Here is a 22,171-nt window from a genome sequence, read left to right as displayed (position 1 = left end):
CTGCCGGTGAAGTTGTCGAGGGCTGATTTCCTGTCCTGTGATAAAAAGCCTTCTGTTTCGACCGCCAAACCTCTCAGGGGAGCATTTGCAACCGCCTGGCACCTTTCTTGAGTGGAATGCCAAAAGTCAGATTTTTGATGAAATTGTGACCCCGGGCCGGCTTAGGGATTTTTTCAAAGAAATCTTTTTCTGCCGGTAAAGTTGTCGAGGGCTGATTTCCTGTCCTGTGATAAAAAGCCTTCTGTTTCGACCGCCAAACCTCTCAGGGGAGCATTTGCAACCGCCTGGCACCATTTTTGAGCGAATTCCCAAAAGTCAGATTTATGATGAAATTGTGACCCCGGGCCTTGGGGATTTTTTCAAAGAAATCTTTTTCTGCCGGTGAAGTTGTCGGGCGCTGATTTCTTGTCCTGTGATAAAAAGCCTTCTGTTTCGACCGCCAAACCTCTCAGGGGAGCATTTGCAACCGTCTGGCACCATTTTTGAGTGAATTCCCAAAAGTCCCATTTTTGATGAAATTGTGACCCCTGGGGCTTAGGGATTTTTTCAAAAAAATCTTTTTCTGCCGGTGAAGTTGTCGAGGGCTGATTTCTTGTCCTGTGATCAAAAGCCTTCTGTTTCGACCGCCAAACCTCTCAGGGGAGCATTTGCAACCGCCTGGCACCATTCTTGAGTGAATTCCCAAAAGTCCCATTTTTGATGAAATTGTGACCCTGGGGCTTAGGGATTTTTTCAAAAAAAAAAAAAAATTCTGCCGGTGAAGTTGTCGAGGGCTGATTTCCTTTCCTGTGATAAGAAGCCTTCTGTTTCGACCGCCAAACCTCTCAGGGGAGCATTTGCAACCGCCTGGCACCATTTTTGAGTGGAATGCCAAAACTCAGATTTTTGATGAAATTGTGACCTTAGGGATTTTTTCAAAGAAATCTTTTTCTGCCTGTGAAGTTGTCGAGGGCTGATTTCTTGTCCTGTGATAAAAAGCCTTCTGTTTCGACCGCCAAACCTCTCAGGGGAGCATGTGCAACCGTCTGGCACCATTTTTGAGTGAATTCCCAAAAGTCCCATTTTTGATGAAATTGTGACCCCGGGGCTTAGAGATTTTTTCAAAAAAATATTTTTCTGCCGGTGAAGTTGTCGAGGGCTGATTTCTTGTCCTGTGATAAAAAGCCTTCTGTTTCGACCGCCAAACCTCTCAGGGGAGCATTTGCAACCCTCTGGCACCATTTTTGAGTGAATTCCCAAAAGTCCCATTTTTGATGAAATTGTGACCCCGGCTTAGCGATTTTTTTTTTTAAAAAAATTCTGCCGATGAAGTTGTCGGGGGCTGATTTCTTGGCCTGTGATAAAAAGCCTTCTGTTTCGACCGCCAAACCTCTCAGGGGAGCATTTGCAACCGTCTGGCACCATTTTTGAGTCAATTCCCAAAAGTCAGATTTTTGCTGAAATTGTGACCCCGGGGCTTAGGGATTTTTTTGAAAAAATCTTTTTCTACCGGTGAAGTTGTCGAGGGCTGATTTCTTGTCCTGTGAAAAAAAGCCTTCTGTTTCGACCGCCAAACCTCTCAGGGGAGCATTTTCAGCCGTCTGGCACCACTTTTGAGTGAATTTCCAAAAGTCCCATTTTTCATGAAATTGTGACCCCGGGGCTTAGGGATTTTTTCAAAAAAAAAAAAATTCTGCCGGTGAAGTTGTCGAGGGCTGATTTCCTTTCCTGTGATAAGAAGCCTTCTGTTTCGACCGCCAAACCTCTCAGGGGAGCATTTGCAACCGCCTGGCACCATTTTTGAGTGGAATGCCAAAAGTCAGATTTTTGATGATATTGTGACCTTAGGGATTTTTTCAAAGAAATCTTTTTCTGCCGGTGAAGTTGTCGAGGGCTGATTTCTTGTCCTGTGATAAAAAGACTTCTGTTTCGACCGCCAAACCTCTCAGGGGAGCATGTGCAACCGTCTGGCACCATTTTTGAGTGAATTCCCAAAAGTCCCATTTTTGATGAAATTGTGACCCCGGGGCTTAGGGATTTTTTCAAAAAAATATTTTTCTGCCGGTGAAGTTGTCGGGCGCTGATTTCTTGTCCTGTGATAAAAAGCCTTCTGTTTCGACCGCCAAACCTCTCAGGGGAGCATTTTCAGCCGTCTGGCACCACTTTTGAGTGAATTTCCAAAAGTCCCATTTTTCATGAAATTGTGACCCCGGGGCTTAGGGATTTTTTCAAAAAAATCTTTTTCTGCCGGTGAAGTTGTCGAGGGCTGATTTCCTGTCCTGTGATAAGAAGCCTTCTGTTTCGACCGCCAAACCTCTCAGGGGAGCATTTGCAACCGCCTGGCACCATTTTTGAGCGAATTCCCAAAAGTCAGATTTTTGATGAAATTGTGACCCCGGGCCTTGGGGATTTTTTCAAAAAAATGTTTTTCTGCCGGTGAAGTTGTCGAGGGCTGATTTCTTGTCCTGTGATAAAAAGCCTTCTGTTTCGACCGCCAAACCTCTCAGGGGAGCATTTGCAACCGCCTGGCACCATTTTTGAGTGAATTCCCAAAAGTCCCATTTTTCATGAAATTGTGACCCCGGGGCTTAGGGATTTTTTCAAAAAAAAAAAAATTCTGCCGGTGAAGTTGTCGAGGGCTGATTTCCTTTCCTGTGATAAGAAGCCTTCTGTTTCGACCGCCAAACCTCTCAGGGGAGCATTTGCAACCGCCTGGCACCATTTTTGAGTGGAATGCCAAAAGTCAGATTTTTGATGATATTGTGACCTTAGGGATTTTTTCAAAGAAATCTTTTTCTGCCGGTGAAGTTGTCGAGGGCTGATTTCTTGTCCTGTGATAAAAAGACTTCTGTTTCGACCGCCAAACCTCTCAGGGGAGCATGTGCAACCGTCTGGCACCATTTTTGAGTGAATTCCCAAAAGTCCCATTTTTGATGAAATTGTGACCCCGGGGCTTAGGGATTTTTTCAAAAAAATATTTTTCTGCCGGTGAAGTTGTCGAGGGCTGATTTCTTGTCCTGTGATAAAAAGCCTTCTGTTTCGACCGCCAAACCTCTCAGGGGAGCATTTGCAACCGCCTGGCACCATTTTTGAGTGGAATGCCAAAAGTCAGATTTTTGATGAAATTGTGACCTTAGGGATTTTTTCAAAGAAATCTTTTTCTGCCGGTGAAGTTGTCGAGGGCTGATTTCTTGTCCTGTGATAAAAAGCCTTCTGTTTCGACCGCCAAACCTCTCAGGGGAGCATTTGCAACCGCCTCGCACCATTGTTGAGTGGAATGCCAAAAGTCAGATTTTTGATGAAATTGTGACCCCGGGGCTTAGGGATTTTTACAAAAAATTTTTTTTCTGCCGGTGAAGTTGGCGGGCGCTGATTTCTTGTCCTGTGATAAAAAGCCTTCTGTTTCGACCGCCAAACCTCTCAGGGGAGCATGTGCAACCGCCTGGCACCATTTTTGAGTGAATTCCCAAAAGTCCCATTTTTGATGAAATTGTGACCCCGGGGCTTAGGGATTTTTTCAAAAAAAAACATTTTCTGCCGGTGAAGTTGTCGGACGCTGATTTCTTTTCCTGTGATAAAAAGCCTTCTGTTTCGACTGCCAAACATCTCAGGGGAGCATTTGCAACCCTCTGGCACCATTTTTGAGTGAATTCCCAAAAGTCCCATTTTTGATGAAATTGTGACCCCGGGGCTTAGGGATTTTTTCAAAAAAAAAAATTTCTGCCGGTGAAGTTGTCGGGGGCTGATTTCTTGTCCTGTGATCAAAAGCCTTCTGTTTCGACCGCCAAACCTCTCAGGGGAGCATTTGCAACCGCCTGGCACCATTTTTGAGTGAATTCCCAAAAGTCCCATTTTTGCTGAAATTGTGACCCCGGGGCTTAGGGATTTTTTTGAAAAAATCTTTTTCTACCGGTGAAGTTGTCGAGGGCTGATTTCTTGTCCTGTGATAAAAAGCCTTCTGTTTCGACCGCCAAACCTCTCAGGGGAGCATTTTCAGCCGTCTGGCACCACTTTTGAGTGAATTCCCAAAAGTCCCATTTTTGATGAAATTGTGACCCCGGGGCTTAGGGATTTTTTCAAAAAAAAAAATTTCTGCCGGTGAAGTTGTCGGGGGCTGATTTCTTGTCCTGTGATCAAAAGCCTTCTGTTTCGACCGCCAAACCTCTCAGGGGAGCATTTGCAACCGCCTGGCACCATTTTTGAGTGGAATGCCAAAAGTCAGATTTTTGATGAAATTGTGACCCCGGGGCTTAGGGATTTTTACAAAAAAATTTTTTTCTGCCGGTGAAGTTGTCGGGCGCTGATTTCTTGTCCTGTGATAAAAAGCCTTCTGTTTCGACCGCCAAACCTCTCAGGGGAGCATGTGCAACCGTCTGGCACCATTTTTGAGTGAATTCCCAAAAGTCCCATTTTTAATGAAATTGTGACCCCGGGGCTTAGGGATTTTTTCAAAAAAAAAATTTTCTGCCGGTGAAGTTGTCGGACGCTGATTTCTTGTCCTGTGATAAAAAGCCTTCTGTTTCGACCGCCAAACCTCTCAGGGGAGCATTTGCAACCCTCTGGCACCATTTTTGAGTGAATTCCCAAAAGTCCCATTTTTGATGAAATTGTGACCCCGGGGCTTAGGGATATTTTCAAAAAAAAAAAAATTTCTGCCGGTGAAGTTGTCGGGCGCTGATTTCTTGTCCTGTGATAAAAAGCCTTCTGTTTCGACCGCCAAACCTCTCAGGGGAGCATTTGCAACCGTCTGGCACCATTTTTGAGTGAATTCCCAAAAGTCCCATTTTTGATGAAATTGTGACCCTGGGGCTTAGGGATTTTTTCAAAAAAATCTTTTTCTGCCGGTGAAGTTGTCGAGGGCTGATTTCTTGTCCTGTGATAAAAAGCCTTCTGTTTCGACCGCCAAACCTCTCAGGGGAGCATTTGCAACCGCCTGGCACCATTCTTGAGTGAATTCCCAAAAGTCCCATTTTTGATGAAATTGTGACCCCGGGGCTTAGGGATTTTTTTTTTTAAAAAAAAAATTCTGCCGGTGAAGTTGTCGAGGGCTGATTTCCTTTCCTGTGATAAGAAGCCTTCTGTTTCGACCGCCAAACCTCTCAGGGGAGCATTTGCAACCCTCTGGCACCATTTTTGAGTGAATTCCCAAAAGTCTCATTTTTGATGAAATTGTGACCCCGGGGCTTAGGGATTTTTTTTATAAAAAAAATTTCTGCCGGTGAAGTTGTCGGGGGCTGATTTCTTGTCCTGTGATCAAAAGCCTTCTGTTTCGACCGCAAAAACTCTCAGGGGAGCATTTGCAACCGTCTGGCACCATTTTTGAGTCAATTCCCAAAAGTCAGATTTTTGCTGAAATTGTGAAATTGTGAAATTAGGGATTTTTTTGAAAAAATCTTTTTCTACCGGTGAAGTTGTCGTGGGCTGATTTCTTGTCCTGTGATAAAAAGCCTTCTGTTTCGACCGCCAAACCTCTCAGGGGAGCATTTTCAGCCGTCTGGCACCACTTTTGAGTGAATTTCCAAAAGTCCCATATTTCATGAAATTGTGACCCCGGGCCTTGGGGATTTTTTCAAAAAAATCTTTTTCTGCCGGTGAAGTTGTCGAGGGCTGATTTCCTGTCCTGTGATAAAAAGCCTTCTGTTTCGACCGCCAAACCTCTCAGGGGAGCATTTGCAACCGCCTGGCACCTTTCTTGAGTGGAATGCCAAAAGTCAGATTTTTGATGAAATTGTGACCCCGGGCCGGCTTAGGGATTTTTTCAAAGAAATCTTTTTCTGCCGGTAAAGTTGTCGAGGGCTGATTTCCTGTCCTGTGATAAAAAGCCTTCTGTTTCGACCGCCAAACCTCTCAGGGGAGCATTTGCAACCGCCTGGCACCATTTTTGAGCGAATTCCCAAAAGTCAGATTTATGATGAAATTGTGACCCCGGGCCTTGGGGATTTTTTCAAAGAAATCTTTTTCTGCCGGTGAAGTTGTCGGGCGCTGATTTCTTGTCCTGTGATAAAAAGCCTTCTGTTTCGACCGCCAAACCTCTCAGGGGAGCATTTGCAACCGTCTGGCACCATTTTTGAGTGAATTCCCAAAAGTCCCATTTTTGATGAAATTGTGACCCCTGGGGCTTAGGGATTTTTTCAAAAAAATCTTTTTCTGCCGGTGAAGTTGTCGAGGGCTGATTTCTTGTCCTGTGATCAAAAGCCTTCTGTTTCGACCGCCAAACCTCTCAGGGGAGCATTTGCAACCGCCTGGCACCATTCTTGAGTGAATTCCCAAAAGTCCCATTTTTGATGAAATTGTGACCCTGGGGCTTAGGGATTTTTTCAAAAAAAAAAAAAAATTCTGCCGGTGAAGTTGTCGAGGGCTGATTTCCTTTCCTGTGATAAGAAGCCTTCTGTTTCGACCGCCAAACCTCTCAGGGGAGCATTTGCAACCGCCTGGCACCATTTTTGAGTGGAATGCCAAAACTCAGATTTTTGATGAAATTGTGACCTTAGGGATTTTTTCAAAGAAATCTTTTTCTGCCTGTGAAGTTGTCGAGGGCTGATTTCTTGTCCTGTGATAAAAAGCCTTCTGTTTCGACCGCCAAACCTCTCAGGGGAGCATGTGCAACCGTCTGGCACCATTTTTGAGTGAATTCCCAAAAGTCCCATTTTTGATGAAATTGTGACCCCGGGGCTTAGAGATTTTTTCAAAAAAATATTTTTCTGCCGGTGAAGTTGTCGAGGGCTGATTTCTTGTCCTGTGATAAAAAGCCTTCTGTTTCGACCGCCAAACCTCTCAGGGGAGCATTTGCAACCCTCTGGCACCATTTTTGAGTGAATTCCCAAAAGTCCCATTTTTGATGAAATTGTGACCCCGGCTTAGCGATTTTTTTTTTTAAAAAAAATTCTGCCGGTGAAGTTGTCGGGGGCTGATTTCTTGGCCTGTGATAAAAAGCCTTCTGTTTCGACCGCCAAACCTCTCAGGGGAGCATTTGCAACCGTCTGGCACCATTTTTGAGTCAATTCCCAAAAGTCAGATTTTTGCTGAAATTGTGACCCCGGGGCTTAGGGATTTTTTTGAAAAAATCTTTTTCTACCGGTGAAGTTGTCGAGGGCTGATTTCTTGTCCTGTGAAAAAAAGCCTTCTGTTTCGACCGCCAAACCTCTCAGGGGAGCATTTTCAGCCGTCTGGCACCACTTTTGAGTGAATTTCCAAAAGTCCCATTTTTCATGAAATTGTGACCCCGGGGCTTAGGGATTTTTTCAAAAAAATCTTTTTCTGCCGGTGAAGTTGTCGAGGGCTGATTTCCTGTCCTGTGATAAGAAGCCTTCTGTTTCGACCGCCAAACCTCTCAGGGGAGCATTTGCAACCGCCTGGCACCATTTTTGAGCGAATTCCCAAAAGTCAGATTTTTGATGAAATTGTGACCCCGGGCCTTGGGGATTTTTTCAAAAAAATGTTTTTCTGCCGGTGAAGTTGTCGAGGGCTGATTTCTTGTCCTGTGATAAAAAGCCTTCTGTTTCGACCGCCAAACCTCTCAGGGGAGCATTTGCAACCGCCTGGCACCATTTTTGAGTGAATTCCCAAAAGTCCCATTTTTCATGAAATTGTGACCCCGGGGCTTAGGGATTTTTTCAAAAAAAAAAAAAAATTCTGCCGGTGAAGTTGTCGAGGGCTGATTTCCTTTCCTGTGATAAGAAGCCTTCTGTTTCGACCGCCAAACCTCTCAGGGGAGCATTTGCAACCGCCTGGCACCATTTTTGAGTGGAATGCCAAAAGTCAGATTTTTGATGATATTGTGACCTTAGGGATTTTTTCAAAGAAATCTTTTTCTGCCGGTGAAGTTGTCGAGGGCTGATTTCTTGTCCTGTGATAAAAAGACTTCTGTTTCGACCGCCAAACCTCTCAGGGGAGCATGTGCAACCGTCTGGCACCATTTTTGAGTGAATTCCCAAAAGTCCCATTTTTGATGAAATTGTGACCCCGGGGCTTAGGGATTTTTTCAAAAAAATATTTTTCTGCCGGTGAAGTTGTCGAGGGCTGATTTTTTGTCCTGTGATAAAAAGCCTTCTGTTTCGACCGCCAAACCTCTCAGGGGAGCATTTGCAACCGCCTGGCACCATTTTTGAGTGGAATGCCAAAAGTCAGATTTTTGATGAAATTGTGACCTTAGGGATTTTTTCAAAGAAATCTTTTTCTGCCGGTGAAGTTGTCGAGGGCTGATTTCTTGTCCTGTGATAAAAAGCCTTCTGTTTCGACCGCCAAACCTCTCAGGGGAGCATTTGCAACCGCCTCGCACCATTGTTGAGTGGAATGCCAAAAGTCAGATTTTTGATGAAATTGTGACCCCGGGGCTTAGGGATTTTTACAAAAAAAAATTTTTCTGCCGGTGAAGTTGGCGGGCGCTGATTTCTTGTCCTGTGATAAAAAGCCTTCTGTTTCGACCGCCAAACCTCTCAGGGGAGCATGTGCAACCGCCTGGCACCATTTTTGAGTGAATTCCCAAAAGTCCCATTTTTGATGAAATTGTGACCCCGGGGCTTAGGGATTTTTTCAAAAAAAAACATTTTCTGCCGGTGAAGTTGTCGGACGCTGATTTCTTTTCCTGTGATAAAAAGCCTTCTGTTTCGACTGCCAAACATCTCAGGGGAGCATTTGCAACCCTCTGGCACCATTTTTGAGTGAATTCCCAAAAGTCCCATTTTTGATGAAATTGTGACCCCGGGGCTTAGGGATTTTTTCAAAAAAAAAAATTTCTGCCGGTGAAGTTGTCGGGGGCTGATTTCTTGTCCTGTGATCAAAAGCCTTCTGTTTCGACCGCCAAACCTCTCAGGGGAGCATTTGCAACCGCCTGGCACCATTTTTGAGTGAATTCCCAAAAGTCCCATTTTTGCTGAAATTGTGACCCCGGGGCTTAGGGATTTTTTTGAAAAAATCTTTTTCTACCGGTGAAGTTGTCGAGGGCTGATTTCTTGTCCTGTGATAAAAAGCCTTCTGTTTCGACCGCCAAACCTCTCAGGGGAGCATTTTCAGCCGTCTGGCACCACTTTTGAGTGAATTCCCAAAAGTCCCATTTTTGATGAAATTGTGACCCCGGGGCTTAGGGATTTTTTCAAAAAAAAAAATTTCTGCCGGTGAAGTTGTCGGGGGCTGATTTCTTGTCCTGTGATCAAAAGCCTTCTGTTTCGACCGCCAAACCTCTCAGGGGAGCATTTGCAACCGCCTGGCACCATTTTTGAGTGAATTCCCAAAAGTCCCATTTTTGCTGAAATTGTGACCCCGGGGCTTAGGGATTTTTTCAAAAAAATCTTTTTCTGCCGGTAAAGTTGTCGAGGGCTGATTTCCTGTCCTGTGATAAAAAGCCTTCTGTTTCGACCGCCAAACCTCTCAGGGGAGCATTTGCAACCGCCTGGCACCTTTTTTGAGTGGAATGCCAAAAGTCAGATTTTTGATGAAATTGTGACCCCGGGGCTTAGGGATTTTTTTCAAAGAAATCTTTTTCTGCCGGTAAAGTTGTCGAGGGCTGATTTCCTGTCCTGTGATAAAAAGCCTTCTGTTTCGACCGCCAAACCTCTCAGGAGAGCATTTGCAACCGTCTGGCACCATTTTTGAGTGAATTCCCAAAAGTCCCATTTTTGATGAAATTGTGACCCCTGGGGCTGAGGGATTTTTTCAAAAAAATCTTTTTCTGCCGGTGAAGTTGTCGAGGGCTGATTTCTTGTCCTGTGATCAAAAGCCTTCTGTTTCGACCGCCAAACCTCTCAGGGGAGCATTTGCAACCGCCTGGCACCATTCTTGAGTGAATTCCCAAAAGTCCCATTTTTGATGAAATTGTGACCCCGGGGCTTAGGGATTTTTTCAAAAAAAAAAAAAATTCTGCCGTTGAAGTTGTCGAGGGCTGATTTCCTTTCCTGTGATAAGAAGCCTTCTGTTTCGACCGCCAAACCTCTCAGGGGAGCATTTGCAACCGCCTGGCACCATTTTTGAGTGGAATGCCAAAACTCAGATTTTTGATGAAATTGTGACCTTAGGGATTTTTTCAAAGAAATCTTTTTCTGCCCGTGAAGTTGTCGAGGGCTGATTTCTTGTCCTGTGATAAAAAGCCTTCTGTTTCGACCGCCAAACCTCTCAGGGGAGCATGTGCAACCGTCTGGCACCATTTTTGAGTGAATTCCCAAAAGTCCCATTTTTGATGAAATTGTGACCCCGGGGCTTAGAGATTTTTTCAAAAAAATATTTTTCTGCTGGTGAAGTTGTCGAGGGCTGATTTCTTGTCCTGTGATAAAAAGCCTTCTGTTTCGACCGCCAAACCTCTCAGGGGAGCATTTGAAACCGCCTGGCACCATTTTTGAGTGAATTCCCAAAAGTCCCATTTTTCATGAAATTGTGACCCCGGGGCTTAGGGATTTTTTTTTTTTAAAAAAAAATTCTGCCGGTGAAGTTGTCGAGGGCTGATTTCCTTTCCTGTGATAAGAAGCCTTCTGTTTCGACCGCCAAACCTCTCAGGGGAGCATTTGCAACCGCCTGGCACCATTTTTGAGTGGAATGCCAAAAGTCAGATTTTTGATGAAATTGTGACCTTAGGGATTTTTTCAAAGAAATCTTTTTCTGCCGGTGAAGTTGTCGAGGGCTGATTTCTTGTCCTGTGATAAAAAGACTTCTGTTTCGACCGCCAAACCTCTCAGGGGAGCATGTGCAACCGTCTGGCACCGTTTTTGAGTGAATTCCCAAAAGTCCCATTTTTGATGAAATTGTGACCCCCGGGGCTTAGGGATTTTTTCAAAGAAATCTTTTTCTGCCCGTGAAGTTGTCGAGGGCTGATTTCTTGTCCTGTGATAAAAAGCCTTCTGTTTCGACCGCCAAACCTCTCAGGGGAGCATTTGCAACCGCCTGGCACCATTTTTGAGTGGAATGCCAAAAGTCAGATTTTTGATGAAATTGTGACCTTAGGGATTTTTTCAAAGAAATCTTTTTCTGCCGGTGAAGTTGTCGAGGGCTGATTTCTTGTCCTGAGATAAAAAGCCTTCTGTTTCGACCGCCAAACCTCTCAGGGGAGCATTTGCAACTGTCTGGCACCATTTTTGAGCGAATTCCCAAAAGTCCCATTTTTGATGAAATTGTGACCCCGGGCCTTGGGGATTTTTTCAAAGAAATCTTTTTCTGCCGGTGAAGTTGTCGAGGGCTGATTTCCTGTCCTATGATAAAAAGCCTTCTGTTTCGACCGCCAAACCTCTCAGGGGAGCATTTGCAACCGCCTCGCACCATTTTTGAGTGGCATGCCAAAAGTCAGATTTTTGATGAAATTGTGACCCCGGGGCTTAGGGAGTTTTACAAAAAAAATTTTTTCTGCCGGTGAAGTTGGCGGGCGCTGATTTCTTGTCCTGTGATAAAAAGCCTTCTGTTTCGACCGCCAAACCTCTCAGGGGAGCATGTGCAACCGCCTGGCACCATTTTTGAGTGAATTCCCAAAAGTCCCATTTTTGATGAAATTGTGACCCCGGGGCTTAGGGATTTTTTCAAAAAAAACATTTTCTGCCGGTGAAGTTGTCGGACGCTGATTTCTTTTCCTGTGATAAAAAGCCTTCTGTTTCGACTGCCAAACATCTCAGGGGAGCATTTGCAACCCTCTGGCACCATTTTTGAGTGAATTCCCAAAAGTCCCATTTTTGATGAAATTGTGACCCCAGGGCTTAGGGATTTTTTCAAAAAAAAAAATTTCTGCCGGTGAAGTTGTCGGGGGCTGATTTCTTGTCCTGTGATCAAAAGCCTTCTGTTTCGACCGCCAAACCTCTCAGGGGAGCATTTGCAACCGCCTGGCACCATTTTTGAGTGAATTCCCAAAAGTCCCATTTTTGCTGAAATTGTGACCCCGGGGCTTAGGGATTTTTTTGAAAAAATCTTTTTCTACCGGTGAAGTTGTCGAGGGCTGATTTCTTGTCCTGTGATAAAAAGCCTTCTGTTTCGACCGCCAAACCTCTCAGGGGAGCATTTTCAGCCGTCTGGCACCACTTTTGAGTGAATTTCCAAAATCCCATTTTTCATGAAATTGTGACCCCGGGCCTTGGGGATTTTTTCAAAAAAATCTTTTTCTGCCGGTGAAGTTGTCGAGGGCTGATTTCCTGTCCTGTGATAAAAAGCCTCCTGTTTCGACCGCCAAACCTCTCAGGGGAGCATTTGCAACCGCCTGGCACCTTTTTTGAGTGGAATGCCAAAAGTCAGATTTTTGATGAAATTGTGACCCCGGGGCTTAGGGATTTTTTTCAAAGAAATCTTTTTCTGCCGGTAAAGTTGTCGAGGGCTGATTTCCTGTCCTGTGATAAAAAGCCTTCTGTTTCGACCGCCAAACCTCTCAGGGGAGCATTTGCAACCGCCTGGCACCATTTTTGAGCGAATTCCCAAAAGTCCCATTTTTGATGAAATTGTGACCCCGGGCCTTGGGGATTTTTTCAAAAAAATGTTTTTCTGCCGGTGAAGTTGTCGGGCGCTGATTTCTTGTCCTGTGATAAAAAGCCTTCTGTTTCGACCGCCAAACCTCCCAGGGGAGCATTTGCAACCCTCTGGCACCATTTTTGAGTGAATTCCCAAAAGTCCCTTTTTTGATGAAATTGTGACCCCGGGGCTTAGGGATTTTTTCAAAAAAAAAAAATTTCTGCCGGTGAAGTTGTCGGGGGCTGATTTCTTGTCCTGTGATAAAAAGCCTTCTGTTTCGACCGCCAGACCTCTCAGGGGAGCATGTGCAACCGTCTGGCACCATTTTTGAGTGAATTCCCAAAAGTCCCATTTTTGATGAAATTGTGACCTCGGGGCTTAGGGATTTTTTCAAAAAAATATTTTTCTGCCGGTGAAGTTGTCGAGGGCTGATTTCTTGTCCTGTGATAAAAAGCCTTCTGTTTCGACCGCCAAACCTCTCAGGGGAGCATTTGCAACCGCCTGGCACCATTCTTGAGTGAATTCCCAAAAGTCCCATTTTTGATGAAATTGTGACCCCGAGGCTTAGGGATTTTTTCAAAAAAAAAAAAAAAATTCTGCCGGTGAAGTTGTCGAGGGCTGATTTCCTTTCCTGTGATAAGAAGCCTTCTGTTTCGACCGCCAAACCTCTCAGGGGAGCATTTGCAACCGCCTGGCACCATTTTTGAGTGGAATGCCAAAAGTCAGATTTTTGATGAAATTGTGACCCCGGGGCTTAGGGATTTTTTCAAAAAAAAAATTTTCTGCTGGTGAAGTTGTCGGACGCTGATTTCTTGTCCTGTGATAAAAAGCCTTCTGTTTCGACCGCCAAACCTCTCAGGGGAGCATTTGCAACCGCCTGGCACCATTTTTGAGTGGAATGCCAAAAGTCAGATTTTTGATGAAATTGTGACCCCGGGCCTTAGGGATTTTTACAAAAAAATTTTTTTCTGCCGGTGAAGTTGTCGGGCGCTGATTTCTTGTCCTGTGATAAAAAGCCTTCTGTTTCGACCGCCAAACCTCTCAGGGGAGCATGTGCAACCGTCTGGCACCATTTTTGAGTGAATTCCCAAAAGTCCCATTTTTGATGAAATTGTGACCCCGGGCCTTAGGGATTTTTACAAAAAAAATTTTTTCTGCCGGTGAAGTTGTCGGGCGCTGATTTCTTGTCCTGTGATAAGAAGCCTTCTGTTTCGACCGCCAAACCTCTCAGGGGAGCATGTGCAACCGTCTGGCACCATTTTTGAGTGAATTCCCAAAAGTCCCATTTTTGATGAAATTGTGACCCCGGGGCTTAGGGATTTTTTCAAAAAAAAAAAATTTCTGCCGGTGAAGTTGTCGGGGGCTGATTTCTTGTCCTGTGATCAAAAGCCTTCTGTTTCGACCGCCAAACCTCTCAGGGGAGCATTTGCAACCGCCTGGCACCATTTTTGAGTGAATTCCCAAAAGTCCCATTTTTGATGAAATTTTGACCCCGGGGCTTAGGGATTTTTTTTATAAAAAAAATTTCTGCCGGTGAAGTTGTCGGGGGCTGATTTCTTGTCCTGTGATAAAAAGCCTTCTGTTTCGACCGCAAAAACTCTCAGGGGAGCATTTGCAACCGTCTGGCACCTTTTTTGAGTCAATTCCCAAAAGTCAGATTTTTGCTGAAATTGTGAAATTGTGAAATTAGGGATTTTTTTGAAAAAATCTTTTTCTACCGGTGAAGTTGTCGTGGGCTGATTTCTTGTCCTGTGATAAAAAGCCTTCTGTTTCGACCGCCAAACCTCTCAGGGGAGCATTTTCAGCCGTCTGGCACCACTTTTGAGTGAATTTCCAAAAGTCCCATTTTTCATGAAATTGTGACCCCGGGCCTTGGGGATTTTTTCAAAAAAATCTTTTTCTGCCGGTGAAGTTGTCGAGGGCTGATTTCCTGTCCTGTGGTAAAAAGCCGTCTGTTTCGACCGCCAAACCTCTCAGGGGAGCATTTGCAACCGCCTGGCACCTTTTTTGAGTGGAATGCCAAAAGTCAGATTTTTGATGAAATTGTGACCCCGGGCCGGCTTAGGGATTTTTTCAAAAAATCTTTTTCTGCCGGTAAAGTTGTCGAGGGCTGATTTCCTGTCCTGTGATAAAAAGCCTTCTGTTTCGACCGCCAAACCTCTCAGGGGAGCATTTGCAACCGCCTGGCACCATTTTTGAGCGAATTCCCAAAAGTCAGATTTATGATGAAATTGTGACCCCGGGGCTTGGGGATTTTTTCAAAAAAATGTTTTTCTGCCGGTGAAGTTGTCGGGCGCTGATTTCTTGTCCTGTGATAAAAAGCCTTCTGTTTCGACCGCCAAACCTCTCAGGGAAGCATTTGCAACCGTCTGGCACCATTTTTGAGTGAATTCCCAAAAGTCCCATTTTTGATGAAATTGTGACCCCTGGGGCTTAGGGATTTTTTTTATAAAAAAAATTTCTGCGGGTGAAGTTGTCGGGGGCTGATTTCTTGTCCTGTGATAAAAAGCCTTCTGTTTCGACCGCAAAAACTCTCAGGGGAGCATTTGCAACCGTCTTGCACCATTTTTGAGTCAATTCCCAAAAGTCAAATTTTTGCTGAAATTGTGAAATTGTGAAATTAGGGATTTTTTTGAAAAAATCTTTTTCTACCGGTGAAGTTGTCGTGGGCTGATTTCTTGTCCTGTGATAAAAAGCCTTCTGTTTCGACCGCCAAACCTCTCAGGGGAGCATTTTCAGCCGTCTGGCACCACTTTTGAGTGAATTTCCAAAAGTCCCATTTTTCATGAAATTGTGACCCCGGGCCTTGCGGATTTTTTCAAAAAAATCTTTTTCTGCCGGTGAAGTTGTCGAGGGCTGATTTCTTGTCCTGTGATAAAAAGCCTTCTGTTTCGACCGCCAAACCTCTCAGGGGAGCATTTGCAACCCTCTGGCACCATTTTTGAGTGAATTCCCAGAAGTCCCATTTTTGATGAAATTGTGACCCCGGCTTAGCGATTTTTTTTTTTAAAAAAAATTCTGCCGGTGAAGTTGTCGGGGGCTGATTTCTTGGCCTGTGATAAAAAGCCTTCTGTTTCGACCGCCAAACCTCTCAGGGGAGCATTTGCAACCGTCTGGCACCATTTTTGAGTCAATTCCCAAAAGTCAGATTTTTGCTGAAATTGTGACCCCGGGGCTTAGGGATTTTTTTGAAAAAATCTTTTTCTACCGGTGAAGTTGTCGAGGGCTGATTTCTTGCCCTGTGAAAAAAAGCCTTCTGTTTCGACCGCCAAACCTCTCAGGGGAGCATTTTCAGCCGTCTGGCACCACTTTTGAGTGAATTTCCAAAAGTCCCATTTTTCATGAAATTGTGACCCCGGGGCTTAGGGATTTTTTCAAAAAAATCTTTTTCTGCCGGTGAAGTTGTCGAGGGCTGATTTCCTGTCCTGTGATAAGAAGCCTTCTGTTTCGACCGCCAAACCTCTCAGGGGAGCATTTGCAACCGCCTGGCACCATTTTTGAGCGAATTCCCAAAAGTCAGATTTTTGATGAAATTGTGACCCCGGGCCTTGGGGATTTTTTCAAAAACATGTTTTTCTGCTGGTGAAGTTGTCGAGGGCTGATTTCTTGTCCTGTGATAAAAAGCCTTCTGTTTCGACCGCCAAACCTCTCAGGGGAGCATTTGAAACCGCCTGGCACCATTTTTGAGTGAATTCCCAAAAGTCCCATTTTTCATGAAATTGTGACCCCGGGGCTTAGGGATTTTTTTTTAAAAAAAAAAAATTCTGCCGGTGAAGTTGTCGAGGGCTGATTTCCTTTCCTGTGATAAGAAGCCTTCTGTTTCGACCGCCAAACCTCTCAGGGGAGCATTTGCAACCGCCTGGCACCATTTTTGAGTGGAATGCCAAAAGTCAGATTTTTGATGAAATTGTGACCTTAGGGATTTTTTCAAAGAAATCTTTTTCTGCCGGTGAAGTTGTCGAGGGCTGATTTCTTGTCCTGTGATAAAAAGACTTCTGTTTCGACCGCCAAACCTCTCAGGGGAGCATGTGCAACCGTCTGGCACCGTTTTTGAGTGAATTCCCAAAAGTCCCATTTTTGATGAAATTGTGACCCCGGGGCTTAGGGATTTTTTCAAAAAAATATTTTTCTGCCGGTGAAGTTGTCGAGGGCTGATTTCTTGTCCTGTGATAAAAAGCCTTCTGTTTCGACCGCCAAACCTCTCAGGGGAGCATTTGCAACCGCCTGGCACCATTTTTGAGTGGAATGCCAAAAGTCAGATTTTTGATGAAATTGTGACCTTAGGGATTTTTTCAAAGAAATCTTTTTCTGCCGGTGAAGTTGTCGAGGGCTGATTTCTTGTCCTGAGATAAAAAGCCTTCTGTTTCGACCGCCAAACCTCTCAGGGGAGCATTTGCAACTGTCTGGCACCATTTTTGAGCGAATTCCCAAAAGTCCCATTTTTGATGAAATTGTGACCCCGGGCCTTGGGGATTTTTTCAAAGAAATCTTTTTCTGCCGGTGAAGTTGTCGAGGGCTGATTTCCTGTCCTATGATAAAAAGCCTTCTGTTTCGACCGCCAAACCTCTCAGGGGAGCATTTGCAACCGCCTCGCACCATTTTTGAGTGGCATGCCAAAAGTCAGATTTTTGATGAAATTGTGACCCCGGGGCTTAGGGATTTTTACAAAAAAAATTTTTTCTGCCGGTGAAGTTGGCGGGCGCTGATTTCTTGTCCTGTGATAAAAAGCCTTCTGTTTCGACCGCCAAACCTCTCAGGGGAGCATGTGCAACCGCCTGGCACCATTTTTGAGTGAATTCCCAAAAGTCCCATTTTTGATGAAATTGTGACCCCGGGGCTTAGGGATTTTTTCAAAAAAAACATTTTCTGCCGGTGAAGTTGTCGGACGCTGATTTCTTTTCCTGTGATAAAAAGCCTTCTGTTTCGACTGCCAAACATCTCAGGGGAGCATTTGCAACCCTCTGGCACCATTTTTGAGTGAATTCCCCAAAGTCCCATTTTTGATGAAATTGTGACCCCAGGGCTTAGGGATTTTTTCAAAAAAAAAAATTTCTGCCGGTGAAGTTGTCGGGGGCTGATTTCTTGTCCTGTGATCAAAAGCCTTCTGTTTCGACCGCCAAACCTCTCAGGGGAGCATTTGCAACCGCCTGGCACCATTTTTGAGTGAATTCCCAAAAGTCCCATTTTTGCTGAAATTGTGACCCCGGGGCTTAGGGATTTTTTTGAAAAAATCTTTTTCTACCGGTGAAGTTGTCGAGGGCTGATTTCTTGTCCTGTGATAAAAAGCCTTCTGTTTCGACCGCCAAACCTCTCAGGGGAGCATTTTCAGCCGTCTGGCACCACTTTTGAGTGAATTTCCAAAATCCCATTTTTCATGAAATTGTGACCCCGGGCCTTGGGGATTTTTTCAAAAAAATCTTTTTCTGCCGGTGAAGTTGTCGAGGGCTGATTTCCTGTCCTGTGATAAAAAGCCTCCTGTTTCGACCGCCAAACCTCTCAGGGGAGCATTTGCAACCGCCTGGCACCTTTTTTGAGTGGAATGCCAAAAGTCAGATTTTTGATGAAATTGTGACCCCGGGGCTTAGGGATTTTTTTCAAAGAAATCTTTTTCTGCCGGTAAAGTTGTCGAGGGCTGATTTCCTGTCCTGTGATAAAAAGCCTTCTGTTTCGACCGCCAAACCTCTCAGGGGAGCATTTGCAACCGCCTGGCACCATTTTTGAGCGAATTCCCAAAAGTCCCATTTTTGATGAAATTGTGACCCCGGGCCTTGGGGATTTTTTCAAAAAAATGTTTTTCTGCCTGTGAAGTTGTCGGGCGCTGATTTCTTGTCCTGTGATAAAAAGCCTTCTGTTTCGACCGCCAAACCTCCCAGGGGAGCATTTGCAACCCTCTGGCACCATTTTTGAGTGAATTCCCAAAAGTCCCTTTTTTGATGAAATTGTGACCCCGGGGCTTAGGGATTTTTTCAAAAAAAAAAAATTTCTGCCGGTGAAGTTGTCGGGGGCTGATTTCTTGTCCTGTGATAAAAAGCCTTCTGTTTCGACCGCCAGACCTCTCAGGGGAGCATGTGCAACCGTCTGGCACCATTTTTGAGTGAATTCCCAAAAGTCCCATTTTTGATGAAATTGTGACCTTGGGGCTTAGGGATTTTTTCAAAAAAATATTTTTCTGCCGGTGAAGTTGTCGAGGGCTGATTTCTTGTCCTGTGATAAAAAGCCTTCTGTTTCGACCGCCAAACCTCTCAGGGGAGCATTTGCAACCGCCTGGCACCATTCTTGAGTGAATTCCCAAAAGTCCCATTTTTGATGAAATTGTGACCCCGAGGCTTAGGGATTTTTTCAAAAAAAAAAAAAAAATTCTGCCGGTGAAGTTGTCGAGGGCTGATTTCCTTTCCTGTGATAAGAAGCCTTCTGTTTCGACCGCCAAACCTCTCAGGGGAGCATTTGCAACCGCCTGGCACCATTTTTGAGTGGAATGCCAAAAGTCAGATTTTTGATGAAATTGTGACCCCGGGGCTTAGGGATTTTTTCAAAAAAAAAATTTTCTGCTGGTGAAGTTGTCGGACGCTGATTTCTTGTCCTGTGATAAAAAGCCTTCTGTTTCGACCGCCAAACCTCTCAGGGGAGCATTTGCAACCGCCTGGCACCATTTTTGAGTGGAATGCCAAAAGTCAGATTTTTGATGAAATTGTGACCCCGGGCCTTAGGGATTTTTACAAAAAAAATTTTTTCTGCCGGTGAAGTTGTCGGGCGCTGATTTCTTGTCCTGTGATAAAAAGCCTTCTGTTTCGACCGCCAAACCTCTCAGGGGAGCATGTGCAACCGTCTGGCACCATTTTTGAGTGAATTCCCAAAAGTCCCATTTTTGATGAAATTGTGACCCCGGGCCTTAGGGATTTTTACAAAAAAAAATTTTTCTGCCGGTGAAGTTGTCGGGCGCTGATTTCTTGTCCTGTGATAAGAAGCCTTCTGTTTCGACCGCCAAACCTCTCAGGGGAGCATGTGCAACCGTCTGGCACCATTTTTGAGTGAATTCCCAAAAGTCCCATTTTTGATGAAATTGTGACCCCGGGGCTTAGGGATTTTTTCAAAAAAAAAAAATTTCTGCCGGTGAAGTTGTCGGGGGCTGATTTCTTGTCCTGTGATCAAAAGCCTTCTGTTTCGACCGCCAAACCTCTCAGGGGAGCATTTGCAACCGCCTGGCACCATTTTTGAGTGAATTCCCAAAAGTCCCATTTTTGATGAAATTTTGACCCCGGGGCTTAGGGATTTTTTTTATAAAAAAAATTTCTGCCGGTGAAGTTGTCGGGGGCTAATTTCTTGTCCTGTGATAAAAAGCCTTCTGTTTCGACCGCAAAAACTCTCAGGGGAGCATTTGCAACCGTCTGGCACCTTTTTTGAGTCAACTCCCAAAAGACAGATTTTTGCTGAAATTGTGAAATTGTGAAATTAGGGATTTTTTTGAAAAAATCTTTTTCTACCGGTGAAGTTGTCGTGGGCTGATTTCTTGTCCTGTGATAAAAAGCCTTCTGTTTCGACCGCCAAACCTCTCAGGGGAGCATTTTCAGCCGTCTGGCACCACTTTTGAGTGAATTTCCAAAAGTCCCATTTTTCATGAAATTGTGACCCCGGGCCTTGGGGATTTTTTTAAAAAAAAACTTTTTCTGCCGGTGAAGTTGTCGAGGGCTGATTTCCTGTCCTGTGGTAAAAAGCCGTCTGTTTCGACCGCCAAACCTCTCAGGGGAGCATTTGCAACCGCCTGGCACCTTTTTTGAGTGGAATGCCAAAAGTCAGATTTTTGATGAAATTGTGACCCCGGGCCGGCTTAGGGATTTTTTCAAAGAAATCTTTTTCTGCCGGTAAAGTTGTCGAGGGCTGATTTCCTGTCCTGTGATAAAAAGCCTTCTGTTTCGACCGCCAAACCTCTCAGGGGAGCATTTGCAACCGCCTGGCACCATTTTTGAGCGAATTCCCAAAAGTCAGATTTATGATGAAATTGTGACCCCGGGGCTTGGGGATTTTTTCAAAAAAATGTTTTTCTGCCGGTGAAGTTGTCGGGCGCTGATTTCTTGTCCTGTGATAAAAAGCCTTCTGTTTCGACCGCCAAACCTCTCAGGGAAGCATTTGCAACCGTCTGGCACCATTTTTGAGTGAATTCCCAAAAGTCCCATTTTTGATGAAATTGTGACCCCTGGGGCTTAGGGATTTTTTTTATAAAAAAAATTTCTGCCGGTGAAGTTGTCGGGGGCTGATTTCTTGTCCTGTGATAAAAAGCCTTCTGTTTCGACCGCAAAAACTCTCAGGGGAGCATTTGCAACCGTCTTGCACCATTTTTGAGTCAATTCCCAAAAGTCAAATTTTTGCTGAAATTGTGAAATTGTGAAATTAGGGATTTTTTTGAAAAAATCTTTTTCTACCGGTGAAGTTGTCGTGGGCTGATTTCTTGTCCTGTGATAAAAAGCCTTCTGTTTCGACCGCCAAACCTCTCAGGGGAGCATTTTCAGCCGTCTGGCACCACTTTTGAGTGAATTTCCAAAAGTCCCATTTTTCATGAAATTGTGACCCCGGGCCTTGGGGATTTTTTCAAAAAAATCTTTTTCTGCCGGTGAAGTTGTCGAGGGCTGATTTCCTGTCCTGTGGTAAAAAGCCGTCTGTTTCGACCGCCAAACCTCTCAGGGGAGCATTTGCAACCGCCTGGTACCTTTTTTGAGTGGAATGCCAAAAGTCAGATTTTTGATGAAATTGTGACCCCGGGCCGGCTTAGGGATTTTTTCAAAGAAATCTTTTTCTGCCGGTAAAGTTGTCGAGGGCTGATTTCCTGTCCTGTGATAAAAAGCCTTCTGTTTCGACCGCCAAACCTCTCAGGGGAGCATTTGCAACCGCCTGGCACCATTTTTGAGCGAATTCCCAAAAGTCAGATTTATGATGAAATTGTGACCCCGGGGCTTGGGGATTTTTTCAAAAAAATGTTTTTCTGCCGGTGAAGTTGTCGGGCGCTGATTTCTTGTCCTGTGATAAAAAGCCTTGTGTTTCGACCGCCAAACCTCTCAGGGAAGCATTTGCAACCGTCTGGCACCATTTTTGAGTGAATTCCCAAAAGTCCCATTTTTGATGAAATTGTGACCCCTGGGGCTTAGGGATTTTTTCAAAAAAATCTTTTTCTGCCGGTGAAGTTGTCGAGGGCTGATTTCTTGTCCTGTGATCAAAAGCCTTCTGTTTCGACCGCCAAACCTCTCAGGGGAGCATTTGCAACCGCCTGGCACCATTTTTGAGTGGAATGCCAAAAGTCCCATTTTTGATGAAATTGTGACCCCGGGGCTTAGGGATTTTTTCAAAAAAAAAAAAAAAATCTGCCGGTGAAGTTGTCGAGGGCTGATTTCCTTTCCTGAGATAAAAAGCCTTCTGTTTCGACCGCCAAACCTCTCAGGGGAGCATTTGCAACCGCCTGGCACCATTTTTGAGTGGAATGCCAAAAGTCAGATTTTTGATGAAATTGTGACCTTAGGGATTTTTTCAAAGAAATCTTTTTCTGCCGGTGAAGTTGTCGAGGGCTGATTTCTTGTCCTGTGATAAAAAGCCTTCTGTTTCGACCGCCAAACCTCTCAGGGGAGCATTTGCAACTGTCTGGCACCATTTTTGAGCGAATTCCCAAAAGTCCAATTTTTGATGAAATTGTGACCCCCGGGGCTTAGGGATTTTTTCAAAGAAATCTTTTTCTGCCGGTGAAGTTGTCGAGGGCTGATTTCCTGTCCTGTGATAAAAAGCCTTCTGTTTCGTCCGCCAA

General features: G+C 44.7%; 1 long non-coding RNA gene across 1 annotated transcript in view; it reads left to right on the top strand.

The window, feature by feature from the left end:
* Positions 1–22,171, top strand: part of LOC309370306 — a 343,221-nt gene that overhangs the window by 182,696 nt on the left and 138,354 nt on the right. The window lies entirely within an intron of this gene.

This window comes from Podarcis melisellensis (genome assembly GCF_964234715.1).
Source record: "Podarcis melisellensis genome assembly, chromosome: 5".
NCBI lineage: Eukaryota > Metazoa > Chordata > Lepidosauria > Squamata > Lacertidae > Podarcis > Podarcis melisellensis.
This window is presented reverse-complemented; position numbering and strand designations above follow the sequence as displayed.